At 39.4% G+C, this 14926-nt stretch overlaps 1 long non-coding RNA gene across 1 annotated transcript; it reads right to left on the bottom strand.

Moving 5' to 3' along the window:
- Positions 1-11332: 11332 nt before the first annotated feature.
- LOC138923340 (uncharacterized) lies at positions 11333-12520 on the bottom strand. The gene is made up of 2 exons (XR_011436823.1): positions 11701-12520; positions 11333-11582 (listed from the first exon to the last, which is right to left on the bottom strand). It is a non-coding gene; the product is annotated as an uncharacterized lncRNA (long non-coding RNA).
- Between the last annotated feature and the right edge of the window lie 2406 nt (positions 12521-14926).

Raw genomic sequence — 14926 nt, 5'->3', positions numbered from 1 at the left:
AAAGAAATCAGCATTAACATCATGGGGATGATGAGGCTTTGGGGGCTGAAGGTGGGATGAAGAATGGGGGAACATGGAAAGGACCCAGCAGTAGCAGATCTTAGAAATCAGAAGTAAATATTCACTCCCAGAGGGAGCAGGCCTCTCTCTGAATGGGAAATGCTATGAACTGGACTGAGACAGAACAGGGCATAACTGGACTGAGGTAGAACTGAGTGTAATTGCTAAGGAAGGTGGGTAAAAAATTGCAGAAAGCATCCAAATCATGAGGTAACTAACTCATCTCAGAAAACTCTGTGTTCCAAAAAGGCGGAAAAATTTGGGAGGCAGGAAGTATATCCCCTTCGTATCAGTGGCAAGTAAAGGAACCCAGAGAAATTAGAGTTGAGAGTGGAAGTTTACTTGAACCAGGTTACATGCTAAGAGGCAAAGGAGATGGGGGTTATATTATAAATAGTCTACTACTTTAGCAATACCAGAGGGAGCTTTTGAACAAAGACGTCTAGAAAACTACCCACTGGCTCTCTTGCTAACAGCTGGTCCAAGAGAATCCAACTCATTTAAATATGAACAAAAAAAATGGATTAAAGACAGCATCCAGACAAAAATACTTTAAGAAATATGTGCAAAAGGGCACTAAAACTCCCCTATATAGAAAGAAAACTCGCTGGAAAACAATGCATGAAATAAAATTATAATCCAACATTTCAATGTGAATAAAAAAAACATTAATGTGGCAACTGCAACTTTGAATTAATACCATAAAGCAGAAATATAAGAAATCAGGAAAAAGCTGAGCACTCAACAGACGGTATCAGCCAGACTGTTGGAGGAGTTGAAGCAGGAAGTGGTAGACTTCAGGCAAGAAAAAGAAGAAAAAGAAAAACAAAATTTAGAAGTGAAGAATAAATTTAGGAGAGTAAATCACAGAACAGACATGTTAGGAAGCACAGTAAAAGACAGAAGAAAGAAATGAGAAAAAGCAAGCAAATGAAACATAAATAGATAACAATGATTAAAGAGAAAAGATACAGAATAAAGACAAAGGACATCCAACATACGCATAATTGAAGTTTCCAAAGGGAAAACCCAAAACAATGTAATATAGCAATCATATAAAAATATAGTTTATGGAATCTCTCCTGGAAAAAAAAAGAAAATCTGAAGTTACAAATTGGAAGGCATTTTAGTCAGTTTGAGCTACTATAAAAAATTACCGTAGAGTGAATGGCTTAAACAACATTTATTTCTCACAGTTTTCGAGGCTGGGAAGTTCAAGCTCAAGGTGCTGGCAGACCCTGTGTCTGGTAAGGATCCTCTTCTTGGTTCAAAAATGTTTTTCTTATTGTATCCTCACATGGTGGAGAGCAGAGAGAGCTCTCTGGGGTCCCTATTATGAGGGCACTAATCCCAGGATTGAGTGGAGCCCTTATGACCTAATTACCTCCCAAAGGCCCCACTTCCTAATACCATCACATTGGGGGTTAAGATCGCAACATATGAATTTTCGGGGGATACAAACATTGAATCCATAACAAAAGGGTGCATCATGTTCCATGGAAAAATGACCCAGAATGGTCAATGCCAAGATATAGCAGAGTTGGCTGTAATTATAAAGAAAGAATATATTGGACAGATAAAAGGATTATGTCACCTATAAAAGAAAGAAAATCAGGCAGTTATTATCCTTTTCCACTACAACACTGAATGTCAGATGACAGTAGAGCAACACCTATCAGCTAGTCAAGGAAAGAAGTGTGAGTCAAGAATTTTATATTCAGCCAAGCTGACTTTTGCATATGTAGTTTCGAACATGCAAAAACCCAGGGTATATTGTTCACATAAGCCCTTCTTAAGAGAAACTACTAGAGAACAGACTCCAATCTACTAAGAGATGATGGAGGAAACTTGAGTGACATAAATAGTAAGCATTGAATACGTTTAACTACAGTTCTAGGACAAAATCATAGGTAAGATAAGGGTGTTGATGTGGCATGTTAATATTATGTGCTCAAACAACGTAAAAATATAGATACAAAAATGGCTGAGAAGAGAGAGACCTGAGACTGCTATCCTTTACAGGCCCTGATTGAAAGGTTGGCCCTTGGCTGGTGTCTGGGCACTTGGATTTTGGGAGGGTTCTACCTTTCAGAACTGATAAAAATGGCTTACTGTGGCTACAATGTTGGTGCAAACATTATGGTTTATGCTAAACACTTGCTTTCTTTCTGGGAGTCTGGCATTTTGGTACATGCTAAGCAGAAGGTGCCTGTGTGACCAGCCTACGATAAAAATCTTGGGCACTGAGCCAGCCCTGATGGCCTAGAGGTTGAAGTTTGGTGTGCTCTACTTCAGTGGCCTGGGTTCGGTTCCCGAGTGTGGAACTACACCACTCATCTGTCAGTAGCCATGCTATGGCAGTGGCTCACATAGAAGAACTGGAAAGACTTACAACTCGAATATACAACTATGTACTGGCGTTGGGGGCGGGGGGGGGAAGAGGAAGATTGGCAACAGATGTTAGTTCAGAGCAAATCTTTCCCAGCCAAAAAAAAAAAAAAGAGATCTTGGGCACTGAGTCTCTAGTGAGCTTTCCTGGTAAGCAACATTTGTGACATCACAGCTCATGGCTGGAGGAATTATACACATCCTGTGTGACTCCACTCGGGGAGGACTCTTCTAAGCTGGTGTCTGGTTTCCTCCAGACTTTGCCCTATGGGCTTTTTTCCCTTTGCTGATTCTGTTTGTACTCTTTCACTATAATAAATCATAGCTTGAATATAACTATATGTTGTGTCCTGTGAGCCCTCCTAGTGAATCATTGAAACTGAGAGTGCTAGTGGGGCTCCCCAACACTGACTAAGGTAAGGGTAACCATTGGAACAAAGTGCAAACCTTCCAAAATATCAGAACTACAGAAAGAAAATAAATGAGACCACATACATATTGAAGCTTCTCTCTGTTCTCCCCATCTACCCTTCTACCTATAACACAACAGAACAAAACCCAAAAAGAATACTTGTAAATGGGCTTAACTCATCCATTAAAAGAAAAACCATCTTCAGATTGGATCACTAAACAAAACCCAATTCTGTGCTGAATTCAAAGTATACACTTAAAACAAATTAGTTCAGAAGTGTTAAAAATGAAAGGATGAACAAATTTATATAGATAAATGAAAACAAAAAAAGTAAGCAGGAATTGCAATCTAAAATATATGACATCAAAAAGTGTAATCACAAAGTCACCCAATAAGACAAAGAAACCATTCAATTTGCCATGAGAATATAACACTTATATAATGTTGAAGGATAAAATTCACAGCAAAGATGTTATTGTCATCATTATCTTTGCACCAAGTAACTAAACAACTTCATGAAGGAGAAAATAGAGATAATTAATAAAAAATAGAAAAAAACACACTACTTGTGTATTAGTAGAAAGTAGAAAGCTTTCATTCATCTCTCTAGTGTAAGATCAATGGGACAAAAATAGGTATACAATATAATCAATAAGGTAACTCTGGTGGGATATATATCAAAATCTGTACCCTGATAAGAGAGAATATCTTTTTATCAAATGTCTTTGAGACTGTCGTAAAATTGACTATATATTAGGCCACCCACAGTTCCAAAATGAAGAAAAACATTGGATAACATTATTACAATGCAGTAAAACTAGAAACTAATGGCAAAAGTGCAAACTAAAAACAGATTTTCCATGCTGAAAAATTTTCTTAAAGATGTATTAAAGGACTCTTGAGCAAAAAGAAAATTTGAGCAGAAAATGCAGAATTTCTTGAAAGTTAGTGAAAATACTTCATGTAAGAATCCTCGGGATAAGCCATGCTCCAAAGAAAATTTATAACCTTAAAGACTTAGAGCAATAAACAGAAACCGTAAAAATATGACATAAAAGATAGAAAAAGAACAAGAAAATAAACAAAAGGAAAGTTAAAGGAAGGGATTAAAGAAGATAAAAGCAGGATGGAAGGAGTTAGCAGAACTAAAAAATAAAATCAAAATCTGATGATTCGAAAAAATATTGATTAAATAGATAAATGACTAGATAATGTAATTAAGAAAGAAGGGATGAAAGAACACAAAAGAAATGACAAGAAGGAAAAACAAGACCGAAAAGGGAAACTAAAACATTATAAGAGGGTATTTTGTGCAACTCTATGAAAATAAATTTTAAAACTTGAATGAAATAATTTTCTAAGAAAATATGACTTAGACATATGACATATGTTAAATACGACAAAACTGACCCAGAAGAGAAAGAAAATCACAACAGACCAATTTCCATAGGAAAAAAATAGAGAAACCGAGAAATCCTGGCTCCCCCATCCACTGCCTCTGATCTCCAGATCCATCCTTCCGAATGGTGCTCTCTGATGCTGGGCTTGGGGCTTTGCAAAGTGTGGTTCTCAGGTTCCTTTGCCAGCTGCCTGACAGCCAATAGGGAGCACTGAGAAGGGTGGAAATCAGGAGCAGGAGAAAATGTGCTTTCTTGCTGTTGATTGCTGTTTCTGTTTGTCCTGCAGTAGGAGTGGTTATCTACTTCTAACGGGATCCTCAAAACAGCTTCATGCCCCGCGAAATCAGAGCCTCATTCTGCTAGGCGTTGAAGCTCTAGGTTCTGTAACTCCAATTTTTTCCCCTTTGTCGCTCCATTCCTAAGAGTGGTACCAGCCTTCTGCAGTTATCTCTGGCTGTCCCTAAATGTTCCCTTCTTGCCCCTTCAGCTTTTCAATACCTGTCAATTCCCTGCATTGAATTCCATCTGTTGAAATACATAGTGTGTTTAACCTGGACTTAATCTCTCTGTGCTTCAGTTTCCTCAGATGTAAAATGGAGATGATGATATAATAATAAGGATAATAATAATACCTCATTAGGTTCTTGCGAAGATTAAATGAGTTAATATATGTAGGTTCTTAAAGTCTGCTGCAGAGTAAACCCTATATAAATCTTGCTGCTCCCAAAAAGATCTACCTCTCCCCCATAAAAAACAAAACACTTGGCCTGGACAGATTTACAGGAACCTTTTATGAAAACTTAAAAGTGTAGATACTTCTCTTGCTATTTTACCTATTCTAGAGCACAGAGAAAGAGGGGAAACCTCCAAATCAATTCTTGTGATGTGAGTAGAACACTGATGACAAAGCTTAAGAAAAATTTTACAAAAGAGAAAATTATAAAATTATCTCACTTTACAAATAAAGATGAAAAATCCTAAATAAGGCTGCACCAGCAAAGAAAACTTGGCAGCTCATTAAAGAATAATACATCATGACCAACTCAGAAATGAAAAAGAGCCTCAATATTAAGAAATCTATCAACATAATGCATCATATGATTTGGCTTAACAGGTGTGACTTAGTGTTGGAGGCCCCAGGGCTGGGTCGTGGTCCTCTTCCCCTCTCTATCTGCATTCACGCCCTTGGTGATCCCAGGGTCTCTTAACTTCAAATGCTATCCATGGCCTGTTTTTGTATAGTCCTCAAATTAAGAATGGTTTTTACATTTTTAAAGAGTTGTAAAAAAAACAACCAAACAAACAAAAACCAAAAACCAAAAAAAAAAAAAAACCCCCAAAAGACAGATGGTATGTGCCTCATAAAGCCTAAAATGTTTACTATCTAGCTTTTTGAAGAAAAGATTTAACTGCCCCTCAGATACAATACAATGGCTTTGGAATGGACTGACAATTTTTTAAAAAAATTTAAGTATAATACACATCCGGAAGACTGCACACACTCTAATTGCCCTATTCCATGAATTTCATAAACTGACCGTCCCTGTGTAACCAGCCCCCAGGTCAAGAAACAGAATATTACTAGATCCCCAGGAAGCACCTTGTGCTGGGAATGGCCTGGCTCTTGTTCTTGCAAATGCATATCTTTGTTTTCATGCCATTGCAATCTTTAGAGCACAGTTTTAAAATTTGTCTCTCATATTCTTGATCACTTCTCCCACTCTTATTAATTTCCTTCCCACGAGAAAGGAAAATACCTCAACGTTATCATCTTGCCTTATTTCTTTTTAACAACTTGAAAACTTTAACAGAAGAGAGAATTCAAAACTATATCAAGCTGAGCAACACGAAGCTAACACAACAGCGTTGTGTAGGACGGCAGTAGTTTTTTCCCTAAACAGACAGAACATAACGCTTCGAAATAACATAGTACTTCACTTTAAATAGATTAGAGAGAATGATGCTTTGTGTCTTCAAGGTAGCATATATACAATCTAATGCCAAGTTGCTATGGAAACTATTGAGTGATAGAAAAAACAGTTGCATAAAATTTGTATAATTCATGGATTCCTGAGAATTTTCAGCTCTAAGTTTATAATCCACAGAACTTCTTACCCAATGGGGCAATTATCTATTTGGTAAACATCTTTTTTTTTGCCTGTAAGTGCTGAAATACTTCTTTTGTTATTAAATTAGTCTGAAAAACCTGCCTGAATTATCAAAATTCTGTTTTGAAGGCTTAAAATTGTTAAATTCACTTGTTTTTTTATAAAGAAAAGTATACACATGCACATATACACACACTTCTTTCACTTATTTAAAAACGTAAGTCTCATAAACAGTTCAAATTATTATATAAGTCACTATTCAGCCCTTTAGGAATTTGCCAGGGATAAGTGGACTGTGGAAAAATGAGAGCACTACAGATACTGTTTTGACTCCAAAGTGGATCTGAAACCAGTTTAGAAAAGATGGTGGGAATCTATGTCCTAGGCCGCAGACATTTTCACCTTCCTTTTCAAAAGAGGGAGAAATATGAATTCATTAGTTCAACAAGCGTGTATTAAAAGCCTTCTTTTTAAATTGTTTAAATGTTTTCAGCATCCTTCCAGGCACTGGGGATACAGCTTAAAACAAGACCTTAGGAACAAAATCCTTGTTCTCACGAGGCTTACGTTCTAGAGGTGGTGGACAGATGGTACACGAACAAGAGTATGAGCTCGTGGCAAGTGCTACACGGAGGGTCAGAGGAAGGGGCTGTTTACCAGTGGGTAGTCGATAAAGTTCTCATCAGGAGATACATCTGATCTGAATCCTAGGAGGCAGATGGGTGCAGATTTGGGGAAACAACACCCAAGTAGAGGAAAAGCTGAGGCAAAGGATGAGTTTATTTCTCTCTGGTGAGAAGTGTCAGCCGCTTTTAATACTAGTACCATGTCCAAGAGAAATTCAGAAATCACCGCATTGTTTGATATTTAATGACATTAAATGATATTTAATGACATTAATGACATTAAAAGGGAAGAAAAGTTTGGCCTTTTTTGTTGACTACCTTCTCTGCAGCCACAGCCCTGATGCTTCAAAATAACCTCCTTCTGCTTTCAGACAGAAACAGAAGAGTCAACAGCAGTGTTCTAGCTCAGCATGCACTCTTTTCCTTATACATCTTTTCTTTTCCCTCCTCCTTCTTGCTAGCTTGCTCTCCCTTCTTTCCATCCTCCCTCCCTCCCTGCCTTCCTTCTTTCTTCTATTCCACAAACATCTGTGAAATGCTCAGGGTGTGCGTACATGACAAAGGCACAATAAAAGAAGTTTCGTGCGAACAGATTCATCAGTTGCAGTGCCCCAAGAACAGGTGGTCCCCATCCAAGAAATTCAAACGCACAGCTTGCCTTAGCCTTGGCTGATTTTCTGAGGCAGAATTTAAAAGTTCCAGATTCCCAAATTTCAAAACACAATAACGTCTTCTGTTTGTTTCACTTATTACGGCAAATGTCTCTCATTTGTGAGATCAACATTTTTGGCGTGTGCATTTTGAGGTGGGAGTGTGGGGGAAAGTGTTATGCCAACAGTCATGGGGAATGGAAACTTTATTCTCCATGCATGAAAATAATGACTAATTCCTTTACATCAGGGTTGGCCTTTGGGATTTTGGTTTTGAAAACTTAACTCATTAGTTGGCAGGGGGAGGGGGAAGACCAGACATGCAAATGAAGCCATAAAAAGTTGCAAATAGACCATGTGCTAAGGATGAATATTAAGACCCATCTTAGCATGTAGCACATCCAGGCAGGAATATATTTTAGAGTGTTTTATAGTGTTTTTATAAGTGAGTTGGGAAGAATTACTTATCTGTTTTACCCACTCTGGACCTCAAAATCTTGACTATAATTAAGGGAGTCAACATCCTTTGGATGTTATTATTACTACTACTATTTTTAGGTTAACACTATCTGAGGAGGTTCTTTAACTAGAAACTTTATGAAGCTAATTAAAGGGTTAACTAGTGAATCCACACTAGCAACTGAGAACTATTTATAGTTTATTTCCTATATATATAGCTTAACCATAATTACATTCTGGTTCATCATAAATAATAACTAGATATGAACTTCCTATCTCTCCTCACTGAGAACTAGTGCAGCCGTCAGCCTGGCATTGCCAAGGGAAAGGTCCCTGCGCTGGGCTGACTCAGTCTCTCTTCCTCGAGTCTCTGTTGATCCACGTCCTATGCCAGAGACTAGCATTTGATTCAGGAGATTGAGTACAGAAGGTCCACCCTCATGAATGTGGGCAGACATCATCCAATCCATTGGGGCCCCAAATAGAACAAATAGGCAAAGGAAGGGTGAACTCTCTCTCTCTTCTTGAGTTGGGATGTCCATCTTCTGCCCTCGGACAACAAAGCTCCCAGTCCTTGGGCCTTCAGACTCCAGAATTTATGCCGTCGGCTGCCTTGGTTCTCAGGCCCTCAGACTCAGACTGGATTATCCTGCTGGCTTTCCGGGTTCTCCAGTTGCAGAGGGCAGATTGTGGGACTTCTTGGCCTCCGTAATCTTGTGAGCTGATTTCTATAATAAGTCTCTCTGTCTCTCCTACGGGTTCTGTTTCTCTGAAGAATCCTGACTAATACAATGTATTAGGTTGTTTAAGACCAATTTGGAGAATTCTCAATCTCTGCTTCTTCAATTGATGTTTAATTTCTTCTATCGTCTGAATGTTTTGGTCTCCCTGAAATCCATATGTTGAAATTCTAACCTCTAAGGTGATTATATTAAGAGGTGGGGCCTGTGGGAGGTGATTAGGTCATGAGGGCAGAGGCCTTACGAATGGGAGTAGTGTGTTTATAAAGGGGACCCCAGAGAGCTCTCTCACCTTCTTTCTGTCATGTGAGGCTGCAAGGAGAAATCTGCAACCATAAAGAAGATTCTCACCACAACCTGACCAGGCTGGCGCCTTGATCTTGGTCTTCCAGCCTCCGGAACTGTGAGAAATGAATTTCTGTTGTTTATAAGCCACCCAGTCTATGGTATGTTGTTAGGGCAGCCCGAACAGACTGAGACAATTTCTAACGACAGTTTTTGTTGCTTTTCTTCAACATTCTTTTCAAAACACTGGCTGCTCAGGGCTGCTGTTGTGTGGCTCTCTGTTCTTAGCAGCCTCTCTTCTCTCCCCCAGGTCCCTCCATACTTGAGCATTGAGGGGTTTAATCAATCCTCACTTTTTTTGTGTGTGACGCAACTTCCTGACCGGATCAGAACCAATAAACAATTCCCTTTTTGATGACTGTCTGTGCACCCTGTTGTCCTCCTGATGCTACTGACAAACACCCCTCTGGCTGTCAGAGCCTATAACCTCTGACCTCTGCCCTCCCACCCACCCACCCTCCTACCTACCTACCTACCTACCTACCTCTGTCTATTCTCCTGTTTCCTGTGCTCCCGATAGACTGGATTTTTCTTAGTTCCTGGATCCACCAGATTCTCTCCTGTTTCAGGGCTGACTTACATGCTGTTCCTTCTGCCTTGAAAAGCTTTTCTGCTGTGATCAAGCCTTTTCCTTGTCCCAGCACTGCCTGGGCCACTCCCCACCACCCCCGACTTGGCTGGCTGATTCCTGCTCATTGCTCAGATCTCTGTTAAATACCTCTACCGCAGAGATGATGTCCTTGACCACGTAGACTACACTGGAAACTTGCTTACGATATGTTCTCTGCATTAGTTAGGGTGATGTTAACTGTCGCAACAAATAAACTTCCAAATTTCAGCGGTTGTGTGCAAAGTTTATTTCTTACTCACTGTATTAGTTTCCTAGGGCTGATGTAACAAAGTGAAAAAAGCTGGGTGGCTTAAACAGTAGCCACGTATTGTCTCACAGTTCTGGAGGCTAGAAATCTGGAATCAAGGTGTCAGATATTCTCTCTGATGGCTCTAAGGGAAAATCCTTCCTTGCCTCTTCTAGCCTCTGGTATTTGCCAGTAATCCTTGGTGTTGGTTGATTTCCAGTTACGTGGCTATTTTCTTCCTGCGTGTCCTCACATTGTTTTCCTGCTCGGTATGTCTGTCTGTGTCCAAATTTTTCCTTTTCATAAAGACACCAGGTCTATTGAATCAGGGCCCACTCTCATGACCTCATGCTAAACTGACTACCTCTGTAAAGACCCTATTTCCAAATAAGGCCACATTCTGGGGTACTGGGAGTTATGACTTCAATGTATTTCAACCCATAATACTCACACGATATAGATGATTTTGGTAGGTGGCAGCTCTCCTACCTGTGATGATACAGGAACCAGACGCCTTCCCCTTTATGGCTCTACAGTCCCTCAGACTTTGGCTCTTTGATGAAAGAAAGGAGAGTGTGAAGGTACAATACCTCATTCCTGAGTTGGGCCAGAAGTGGCGCACATGCCTTCTCTTCATACACAGTCGGGGAGGCCTTGTCCTAAGGCTCCCCCTTGATTCAAGGGGAGAATAGAAAATGTAGTCTGCCAAGTATGGCTTCTTCAGCCGTCTGAGGCAAAGAGCTGGTGTTTCTATTTACAATGCATCACACTTTTTTTTTTTTTTTTTTTGGTGAGGAAGATTGACCCTGAGCTAACATCTGTGGCAATCTTCCTCTATTTTGTTTGTGGGATGCCACCACAGCATGGCTTGATGAGCAGCATGTAGGTCCGTCCATACCTGGGATCTGAACCTGCAAACCCTAGGCCGCCAAAGCAGAGCATGAGAACTTAATCACTAGGCCACAGCACCGGCCCCCAGACCAATATTTTATAAAATATAATTAAAATGTCTTATACTTAAAAATGAATTTAAAAACATACAAAATACAAGTTCTATTTTTTATTATTAAAATTTAGCAGGCATAAAATTACTTGACCAAAATTCTGTAAATTTCTGAATACTTAAACTCTCAATTTCTGTGCTTAGTCTCGTTATGGACCACTAACAAACAGTTTGCAGACGGGCATTAGTCCATGGCCCACACTTTGAGTAGCACTACTTTACACTGTGGAAGGGAGTTGTTTTAGTCAGCCTGGGCTGCTATACCAAAAATACCACAGACGAGGTGGCTTAAACAGCAGACATTTATTTTTCACAGTTCTGGAGGCTGGGAGTCCAAGATCAAGATGCTGGCAGGTTTGGCTTGATGAGGGTTCTCTTCCTGGCTTGCACACAGCTGCCTTCTGGCTGTATCCTCATATGTTGGAGAGAAAGCGAGCTCTGGTCTCCTCCTCTTCTTATTAGGATGCTAATCCCGTCCTGGGGTCTCCATTCTCATGAACTCATCCAAATCTACTTACCTTCCAAAGGTTCCACCTGAAAACACCATCACACTGGGGGTTAGAGCTTCAATATAAATTTTGGGGGGACACAACAGCATAATTGTTGTAGATATGACTATCTCTGCCTCACTCTGATAACCTCTGGTACTTACCTCACCCTTGCCTTTACATTTTATTATAAATATTTCTTTGGCATTTGTCTTTCCTGCTTGTCCTCTGCATTCTGAGCTCTGTGAGGGCAGAGACCCACATTTGTCTTGTTTATGGCTGTGTCCTTAGCACTCAGCTGAGTTTTTGGCATAAAGTTGGAGATCAATAAATATTTGCCAAAATTCTGTTTCTGATCTGCACCTGGAATAACCCCTAAAAAAACAAGTTTACCTAAAATTTGTGACATTAATTCAGTTAACAAAAGCTCTGTTAGGGGCTAGCCCCTTGGCTGAGTGGTTAAGTTCTTGTGCTCCGCTTTGGCGGCCCAGGGTTTCACTGGTTCAGATCCTGGGCGTGGACATGGCACCGCTCATCAGGCCACAGTGAGGCGGTGTCCCACATGCCACAACTAGAAGGACCCACAACTAAAATATACAACTATATACTGGGGGGATCTGGAAAGTAAAAAAACAGCAGAAAAAATAAAGCTCTGTTATTTTTTGCTGCCTTTTAAATGTTTTCCTTATGCCTTATTTATCAAATACTCATGCTCTAATTCCACACAGTGGAGAAAGGAAGGATTTCCTTGGAGCAGTGGGCCTAAGGAAATGACAAGCAGGTGGTCAGGCTGGGTGGCTGGCCTGGGTTAAGGCAAGAACAGCAGTAATAGTTGTCAGAACTCCGACTCCACATAGGAAGAATATTTCTGTAAAAGAAAGAAGAATATTTTGCTAAAGAAGTAAATATTGAGAAATAAAGAGAAGGCCCAGTTAGTGGCCACAACCGGTGAGAACTCTTCTAGAAGACAGAAAAAGAAAAATTATGGATAATGGATGATGAAAACATGTAGTCATGGAGACTGGAATGTCACTGGGTTCTGTAAAACATAACTTTAGTGAGTACTCTAAACGCCAAATTCAGAAGTGGTCCCATTAGTCAAGCAAGAATCTAATAAAAGACTTGAGCGGGATTATTTGCAACATGTTTCTCCAGCAGCTGGAAATATTATTATTCTTTAGGAAAGAAGTTGGGTGGACTTTTTCCTAATTTTGTATCTCAGAGTCTTTCTCAAGAGCCTGGTTACTACGGACAGAAAGGAATGTATGCGTAACATGTATATGTTACATAAAAGTAGCTAACATTTATTGAGAGGTTACTTGTGTCACCTGTGGAACTATGTACGTTCTGTGTATTGTTCGTTTAACCCCCATGACAGTTCTGCAAGGTAGAGTTTATCATTTTCTTCAGTCCATAGGTAAGAGAATTGAATCTGTAAAAAGTTAAGTGATTTGCCAAAGTCCCAGAGCTTGTATGTGGAAGAATAAACGAGTTGTTAGTAACTTCTTATTTTAATACCAAATTCAGTCATCCAAAAGTCAAATCTCTTCCCCGAGGACAAATTGCTACAGATCTCTTTCAGTTTTGGAAAGAATGATATCCTCTGTAAACATAGTTTTTCTCTCCGAAAGTCTATATTATGCTATGCAATATTATATTACGTTGTGTTATACCATATGGTGTTGTGAATTTATGGTGACAAAGATTTTCTTAACTGATAGCTGTATGAATATGGTATCACACTGAATTTTCAGAGCTAATATAATTCAGAATCAGAAGAACAAGAGACTATATGAGGATTTAGATTAACATTACCTAGGATTCCATAGGCAGCCCACTGCTTTTATATATTACCCTCAGGAGAAGCTCTTGAGCTATGGAGAAAAATGTTAAACTCTGGTGAAAATAAACCAGCAGAATAATGTGTTAAAAGAGTGTTATGAAGATGCCATTCTGATGAAATAAAAGTTGTTGCTGCAAGAAGAGAGGTGATAGCAACTTTCAGAGACTCAATTTCTTTCCAGCAGCTAAATTGTGTTTTAAACTCATCAGTTTCCGTTGCATATTACTTGAGTTTCCTGTCTGGCAGTCTCACTGATTTAGTGTGGTACGGCTTTCCTTTCCTCCTTTAAAGTGACAATCCACTGAGGTTGTGTGTTCCTTCCCTTCCTTTCCTCCACATCCTCTGGTTTGCGACAGATGTGTGCCCCATTAGCTTGGGGGCATCCTGGGAAGGGAGGCTGGAAGGCACCTGCCTTGGCCTATTGTCCAGGATACAGTAAACCATGATACAATGTACTGTGGACTCTCAAAGTACTGCATATAACATGCTCTGGACACACAGATAAGGAAATTAGCTGTATTTATATCGATGAGGAGAAAGAAGTTATATTGGGTTTTTTTCCCTGCTTTTTCTCTCCAAATCCCCCCAGTACATAGTTGCATATTTTAGTTGTGGGTCCTTTTAATTGTGGCATGTGGGACACTACCTCAGCATGGCCTGACCAGTGGTGCCATGTCTGTGCCCAGGATTTGAACTGGTGAAACCCTGGGCCATGGAAGCGGAGCGCGTGAACTTAACCACTTGGTCATGGGGCCGGCCTCCTCAACTGGGTTTTTGAATGCACCAGACTAGAAGCTCCATGAAGGCAATGCTTAACTCTATTTGTTTATCACTGTATTACGACCATTCTCCAAGCATAGAAGCACTAAATATACATTTGCTAAATGCATAAATAAATGATTGAGAAACCACTGTGGCAGAGCTGCAAAATATGAGTGTAGAGTGGAACATTCTAGGTTTGTTTCTTTCTGGGTGTGCTCCTAACCAGCGGTGTGGTCTTGGTGAAGCCATTCAACCTGAGTGTTAGCTTCCCTCGCTGTGGCAAAGGAGAAAGTAAAGCAAAGGCTCAAATATTATTGGGAATTTTAAATGAAGTAAAATACATCAAAATACAAAAAAATTAGGTCATCACTACACTTTACAGGTTTTTTTTTTTGGATACTGAATTTATAAAGATTTATTTAATAATATACCTTTAAACATCCTCCATTTTCACAATGGCTCTTTCAGATTTTTTTAGGGTTGATTTCCAATTACCATTTTAAGAAATGTTTGAAGCAGAAATAAACTTAGTCACCACCCATTGTTATATACTAATGGTGATGTAAAAATATAAAAATATTTCTTCTCATAAGGACAGATATCCTTTTTTAGCATTACATAGGCAATTTTGATATATCTAAAAAACATGCATTTTCTAAATACAAATATTGATATTTTCCCCTATAATTGACTGTATTTATTCAAAAGGATACATTCAGCGAGTCTAATATTACAATATCTGAAACTAGACTTTCAGAGACACAAAGAGCTGATCACAAGCTATT

Source organism: Equus caballus, chromosome 3 (genome assembly GCF_041296265.1).
Source record: "Equus caballus isolate H_3958 breed thoroughbred chromosome 3, TB-T2T, whole genome shotgun sequence".
Lineage (NCBI taxonomy): Eukaryota > Metazoa > Chordata > Mammalia > Perissodactyla > Equidae > Equus > Equus caballus.
The sequence above is the reverse complement of the archived record's forward strand: the minus strand, read 5'-3'. Positions and strand labels throughout refer to the sequence as shown.